The sequence below is a fragment of the Palaemon carinicauda genome, chromosome 29 (genome assembly GCF_036898095.1).
Source record: "Palaemon carinicauda isolate YSFRI2023 chromosome 29, ASM3689809v2, whole genome shotgun sequence".
In the NCBI taxonomy this organism is placed as follows: Eukaryota; Metazoa; Arthropoda; class Malacostraca; order Decapoda; family Palaemonidae; genus Palaemon; species Palaemon carinicauda.
Window position 1 is genome coordinate 75,412,463 of NC_090753.1, and position 7,739 is coordinate 75,420,201.

Genomic DNA, 7,739 nt, shown 5'->3' on the forward strand with positions numbered 1-7,739 from the left:
AGACGACTACGAAGCGGTCTCCCAGGAAGACTAGTATATCTTCTCCCGCGACTTCTGCGGGCGAGGGATCGAATAGAGTTCCTTCTTCTTCCCCTACCCAGAGTAGGGGATGAGGTAAGTAAGTGAAAGGGAAGAAGTTGGTGCCTCTTCCCCAGGAGGATGTTGCTGGGGTTTCAGGTTCTTTTACGGCGACCCAGGCGCCCGTAAGTATGAGTAGTGGGGGTCCGCGGGACGTTGCTCTCGTGCAAGGGGAGCGCGTCTCGGCGGAGGACCCCATGTGGAATAAAAATGTCCCTTTCTCTTCCCCAGATTCTTGGGTGGATGTCTCCGGCGCTTCGGCAGCGGAGGGTGCCCTGGGTAGACAAGATTCCCCGCAGGAAGATCCCCGGGGATGGAGTTTGCCGAGGACTCCAGGCAAGTCTCCGTTGAGGATGGAGGAGGGCTTGTGTGAGTCCTTCCCTTTCTTGGATCGGCCGTCAACTCTTCCGGCGCCTTTGTCAGCAGTCCCGGAAGAATTTCTGCAGCCTTCGACGTCTGGAACCCAACAGGTGACGAGGAGGGCTCCATCTGTCGCGAGGTCTCGGTTCCGTGGTGGGTCAGACTCTTCGGTAGAAGTGTCTTCAGCCTCGTCCGAGGAAGAACGACGCAGGAGGCGTAGAAGGAAGAGGGAGCGGTCCGTGAGGAGGAGATCCTTTTCTAGGTCTCCCTCGGGATCGGAAGATAGGAGATGATGATCCCGTTCTCCGGAGAAGGAGAGCTGGTTCTCCTCAAGGAAGATGGGTCTTCGTACCCGAGGACAAGCCGAGAGACCTTAATACAGGCTCAAGCTCAAGGGTCAAGCTGGTAGGAGAGTGTCTTCCTAGAAGGGCCTCTGGTAGCCACATGATGGCGCCAGCCATTGACCGTAAGGCCAAGTCTAGCAGGCATAAGTCCCGACCTAGAGACACTCAACCCGCCCAGCTGAGGGAGTCGTCTCCTAGGACGGGCAGCCTTGACGGGTCTGCCCATCGGGATGATAAACAAACAGGGGCCCCTCCGTCGAACTATTTCACGGAGGAGCCCGTCCCTTCGTCGAAGTCTCTTAGAGTGACGGAGGCGCCCGTCTCTAAAGAGAAGAAGCGCCAAGGGTCCTGTCTGAGCGGAGGTGGCCGTGAGGACCCTTCTCCCCATCGTAGTAAGGAGGGCCTGGATGAAGATGCGGCGTTTTCCACGGAGGACTCCGCTTATAGGAGAGTGATCTCCCTGATAAGGAGTCACAGTAATTTGGTGGAGCCGTTACCGCAGGAGGATGAGGACTGGTCATCCGGCTTGAATAGGATCTTGGGGGCGCCCGTCCAAAAGAAGGCCTCTTTAGCACTTCCGGAGGCGAGGGATGTCAGGCTGGGGCGATCCCATATTGACAAAGTGATAGCCCGCAATGACGACTCTGCTAAAGGACATAGCGCGGCTAAGCTCTTACAGGGGATGAAGTCCCAGAGTAAGTACTATGCTTTGGAAGGTCGACCCCATGGCGCGAGTAAGATGGAGGACGTCCTGGAGATCTTGTGTCAAGGTGCCACGGAAGAGAGGGCCTCTACAGCTCCCATTTACTTCTCCCAGACCGAGGCCGTGATGATGGAGATGTCGAGGGACCTGGTTAACGTTGCATCATGGCTGGACTGGTGGGCTACTATTTTGGTAGGTTCGCAGATTCCCACAGACTCGATGGAACCTGCCGAACGAGAGGCCCTGAATGAGTTGGTCGGATCTGGAGGCAGGGCCCTGAAATTCCTCACGTTTCAGGCCTTGGCTCTTTCAGCGAACTGGGTGCTGAGGAGAAGGGATTCGCTGTTGAGGAATCTCCCGAGGAAAATCTCTGACAGGGAAGCAAGGGCCCTTCGGAACCTCTCAGTTTGAGATGAACACCTGTTCCCGGTCAAGAAGGCTGAAGAAGTAGCGGAGAAGATGTCCAAGAAGAGGGAAGTCGTCGTGCCCAAGTCGCATTCTGCGAGACGTTCCGTCTTTAGGAGACCCGTAGCTGAGGCGCCTCCTACTTCTCGTTCGTCTCCGTCTCAGGTAAGAAGAGACCCTTCCAATCAATGGGCTCAGGTGACGAATCCCTCCCGAAGGCCGAAGGGGAGCTACTTCAGCGCCGGCCACCTACAGGAGTTCATACTCGTCCTCCAGGAGAGGCCGATCAGGACGTTCCTCTGGTAGGAGGTAATGTGAGAGGCCCCCCTCCCCTGCCCAAGCCTCAGGTAGGGGGATGCCTCAGACGATTTTGGCAAGTATGGAAGCTCCACGGAGCAGATCCATGGACAGTATCTGTGTTGAAAGAGGGCTACAGGATTCCGTATCTGGAGGACCCTCCTCCTTTGATTCCAGCAAGCCAGGCAGAATGGTTAGCCCCCAAGGACCCGTTGAAGAGAGCTGCCTTGGACGAAGAAGTCTCCACGATGATGCAGAAGGGAGCTATGGAGACTGTAAAGCTGCCGGGTCCGGGGTTCTACAGTCTTCTTTTCTTGGTGGAGAAAGCGACAGGAGGTTGGAGACCAGTGATAGACCTGTCAGCCCTCAACAAATTTATACGAAAAAAGAGTTTCAAGATGGACACCCCTAGGACAGTCATGGCGTCCTTGAGGGAGGGGGACTTTATGATTTCCATAGACCTCAAGGATGCCATAATTTCCAGATTCCAATTCATCTAGCAAGCAGGAAGTTTCTCCGGGTGAAATGGGGTGCCCAGTTTATGCAATTCAAGGCTCTGTACTTCGGACTTTCCACAGCTCCCCAGGTATTCACAAGAATCTATACGACGATCTCCGTTTGGGCTCACGAACGGGATATTCGTCTAATTTGGTACCTGGACGACTGGTTACTCCTTTCATCCCCAAAGGAAGTCTTGAGTCAACAAGGTGCGGACCTTCTTCAACTATGCAAAAATCTGGGCATTGCAGTCAATCTGGAGAAATCTCATCTGGTTCCAACCAATAAAACGACGTACTTGGGGATAGTTCTAGATTCATTGCAGGTCAAGGCATTTCTATCGGTGGACAGGCTGAACAACCTGGACCATATGCTCCGACCCTTCCTAGGAGGACAGCCCAGAAGAGCGAAGGATTGGCAGAGGCTAATAGGACATCTGGTGTCCTTGGAGAAGTTGGTCCCACACGGAAGGCAGAACCTCGGGAGCATCCAATGGAACTTAAAGGATCAGTGGGATCATAGAAGTTCCCCAGACAGGGTTGTTCCAGTTCTTCCAGGAACCAAAGAAGCTCTGGAGTGGTGGCAGAATCGTGCCAATACTCTAAAAGTCCTCCGGCCCGCCAGAACTTCTGCTCTTCACGGACGCATCAAAGGAAGGTTGGGGTGCCCATCTTCGGGGGAAAACAGCGAGAGGCAAATGGACGGAAGAAGAAAAGTGTCTTCACATAAATATCCTGGAGATGAGAGCGGTTCAGGAAGCCTGCCTACACTTCACCCAACTTCTGAAAGGAAAGAAAGTGGCTCTGATGTCAGACAACGCAACGGTGGTGGCGTATATAAAGAAGGTGGGAGGGTTGAAGTCGAAGGAGTTGTGCGTTCTCGCCCTGCAAGTCCTGAAGTGGGCAAAACGCGGAAGTCAGTCTGTTGGCGAGATTCATTCCGGGGAAGAAAAATGTTCTAGCGGATGGCCTCAGCAGGGTAGGACAGGTCGTAGGGACAGAATGGTCCCTTCATCCAGGGGTAGCGAGTTACATCATTCAGATGTGGGGCTCTTCGATAATGGATCTCTTCGCGACGAGGTTGAACGCGCAACTCCCGTATTCTGTTCTCCTGTCCCAGACCCAAAGGCAGCCTTGGAGGATGCCTTTCAACACAAGTGGGACAATCTCGACGTGTATGCTTTTCCTCCCTTCGCACTGATAAGACAGGTCCTCAACAGAGTAAGGACAGCCAACAACCTAAGGATGACTTTGGTAGTTCCCTGGTGGCCGGACAGAGAGTGGTTCGCAGACCTAAGAGGTCTTGCCATTCTCCCTCCGTGGCCGCTTCCAGCCAGACCGGACCTCCTCAGGCAGCCACACTTACAGAGGTTTCACGAAAATCCTCAATCCCTTCGTCTTCACGCCTGGAGGTTATCCAGTGTCTGCTGAAAAGACAAGGGTATTCGTCAAAGACAGCTGTGAGAATGTCTCTTTACTTGAGAAAGTCTTCCACAGCAGTCTATCAAGCAAAATGGGCGACTTTTGTTAAATGGTGTGCTTCAAAGAAGGTAGTGCCCTTAGAAGCTTCAGTACCCGATATCGCAGACTTTCTCGTTCACCTCAGGGATGTGTTGAGCATGTGGATTCCGGCAGTTAAGGGAGTTCGAGCCGCCCTTGGACAAGTCTTCCTTTTGAAGGGAATAGATTTGAGCTCTTCCAGACATATTTCCATGCTCATCAAGAGCTTTGAGTAATCATGTCCTCCCTCTTCCCCTTGGGTTCCAAATTGGGATCTGGCAAGAGTTCTAGACATGCTTAGTAAGCCGCCCTTCGAACCCTTAAAAGATATTGTGGACAGAAATCTGACGCATAAAGCTGTCTTCTTATTGGCGTTGGCTTCAGCTAAGAGAGCGGGTGAACTTCATGAATTATCGTATGAGGTAGAACACTCAAGGGGATGGAAAGATATTTCCTTAAGTTTGTTCCTTCGTTCGTAGCCAAAACCCAGAACCCATCCGTTTGGGATCCCAGGTTTGAGGGTTTTTCTGTCCCAGCAATTCCTAACTCAGGAAATCAAGAAGACTTGTAGTTGTGCCCTGTCAGGGCTATTAGGAAATATCTTAAGAGGACGGCGAATCTCCGTCCTGGCATTAAGAATCTTTTTGTTTCCACGGGTAGAACTAGAAAGAAAATTTCAAAGAACACTATTTCTTTTTGGCTCAGGCAAGTTATAATTCAATCTTATTCTAGTGCTGGACTTTGTTCCGGGAAAGCCCAGAGCTCATGATGTTAGAGGTTTAAGCACCTCTCTAGCCTTTGAAAAGAACATGTATGTTGCTCAGGTACTTAGGGCGGGGACTTGGTCTAATCAGTCGACGTTCACCGCTCGCTACCTCAAGGATTGTACAAGAAAGTCATTGGATGGTTTTTCGATCGGGCCAGTCATATCAGCGCTCCAACCGATTTAACAGCTCAAGCCCCAGGTTCAACCGCGGATTACAAACTCTCTAGACACAAGCGATCTTTGCTATTATTTTCCCTTATCTTTTTCTCGTACTGTCCATCGTCTGTGGAGGTCTTTGCCAGTAGACCGGCACATCAAGTTTTGTTCAAAATTCATCAAGCACATCAAGGAATTTTGTAGGGTGAGTACTATATGCACAATTAATGAGCTCTTTGTGTAGTTTATCCTACTTTCCATGTGTTGGGGTCCTTGTCAGGGAGGCACTCCTACCTCCTAAAGTGTAAGTCTCCTATGAAAGTGTTTCGAGGTAAGTCTCTGTGTTGGAACAAATCACAAATTATTAGTAATTTGTATTTTTCCTAACATACTTACCGAGAAACACTTTCGAGTTATGACCCCCCCCATCCTTCCCCCATGTGCCTCACTGAGCTTTAGTATTGTTACTTACATCAACCTTACTGAAGCCTACGACCTGGGAAGCATGTGGCCTGGCTTGGTATTGCCCTCAGGGCACGTATTCCTCCGCTAGGCCTATCATGATAGAAAATGGGAGTAGGGTAAACTACACAAAACTCTGGTCGTTTGAGAGGAGGTTCCAGGTAACTCCTATGAAAGTGTTTCTTGGTAAGTATGTTGGGGAAAAATACAAATTACTAATAATTTGTGATTTTGTTCCGATGCATTGTAACCACGAATTACTCGAGTTACTATTTAGTTTAAATTTGCGACCAGAACATTTTTCCCCCAACCAAGACTTCATTCCAGGCAAGAGACATCTAAGTCTCAGGCCGGTAACATGCCCCAGGGTATGTTCCCTAATCAAAGCGACCTGAGATGGGAAGAGAAGATCGACGGGGTGAGCGAGTCTACCGGCCCCCGTGTTCCACACGGGGTGCGTGCCACCCGCCATCTTTGCCTGCCCACACGTGCGCAGAGCCTCCCCCACCTATTGGAGCTGCCTCATTGGCTCGTGCCGCCATCTATGTCTGCTCCTGCCGCCCCTCCCCTGCATCGGGCAACCTGTTCTCGGATCCTTCCCCTTAGGATGAGGAACACGGGGAGGTACGCCAAGGACCCCGTTCAGGTCTCTTAAGAAGGATCCTTTGCTGTGATGGGGGGGGGGACCTTTCGGTATGCCCCGTTGTCACCGCAGCCTCCCTTGCAGGACCATAGGCGACGGAGAGAAGAGAAGGGGGAACACTCTTCGAGGACTCTTACGGGTTTTCCCCCTCCAGCATCGGTCGTGGTGAAGCCCTCGATAAGAGTAGGAGGGACAACAGAGATGCCGTTCTCCACAGGGCCTCCAGCTGCTCCTCCAGACATCATGATCACGCGAATAAGGAGGCTCCCAGGCCAAGGCCGCCTACAGCAGTTAACAGGCCGCCGCCTCCCTCTCCACAAAGTCTCGCCTCTCCAGGCTGGTCCGGGCACCCGCAGCCCTCCTCCGTCCCTGGCAGAATTGCCCCTAGCGGTCGGCAGGGGTTCGGACAGAATCAACGGCCCTGCAAGTTTCCTAGGAGGAAGTAGAAGAGAGGCCCCCCTCTTCCATGCTCATGTATCTCTTCTGAAAGGCAATATTCTTCAAGTAAACGATACTCCTTTTCTACTTGTGATTCCATGACTGCCGACATCAAAATAATTAGTCCCCTTTGAATTAAAAGTAACAATCTGTTCCAAGGTTAAGAAATTTACCCCAAACAAGCTCAAATTACACTCGACAATCACTAAGAGATAAATACAAGCGTAATGACACGGAAATGGATATTTAATATATGTTAATAGAAATGGTAAAATAATTGTACAGTGTTCACTTCCTAGGCGAGTGCAAATGTACAGGATGCATGAAAGGAGGGAGAGAAGCAAGGCTACCACGCGCGCACACGATATAGTAGCTGTAGAAAGTGGCAAGATAAATACTATACAATTAAAACGTATGAACAGAGGTACACCAACAATAGCTCCACCTTGCAATCGCCAGTAGCGTTGGCGCAAGGGGTGACAGTAAGCCTATCCTTCCTAGGCTTCGGTCTTGGGATTTTTTTTTCTTTTTCCCCCAGTAAAAGCTGTCATCACAATTAAATACCTGTTGAGGTATGTAGGCTTCCTGGGCATAAAGAATTTGAAGCTCTGAATAAATTCTTCAGCGGCCTTCACATCTGCACTTGCTGCTTTACCATGCCAAGTGGATGTCCGTTGGTTTTTTGAAATTTTCAAACCAACCACGGCTGGCTTTAAACTTTCCTCCAGTGTCTTGCGATGACCCTTCCCCCTCCGCAGCTGCATCGCGTTTAAGGTCATTGAAAATGGGAACATCCTTTTTAGGATTTATAGTTTCTGTAAGTCACCAGCCATTTCCTGTTCCTTTCTCCATAACAAAAGAAGGCGCTCCATCTCATTATTCAAATCAGAATGCAACTTTGACATAATAGTTGCATCTTTAGAAGACTGCCCCTTCTTTATTGCGTCCTTTAGTTCGAAATTGTGGACATAATCACAGATTCTTATACCTTGTTAATGTTTTCCTATTATCTTGTGCTTTATTTCCATTGAGATCATTTTTTGGGGTTTTTTTTCTTATCCCCATCCTTATGACCCATGGTTCACACATC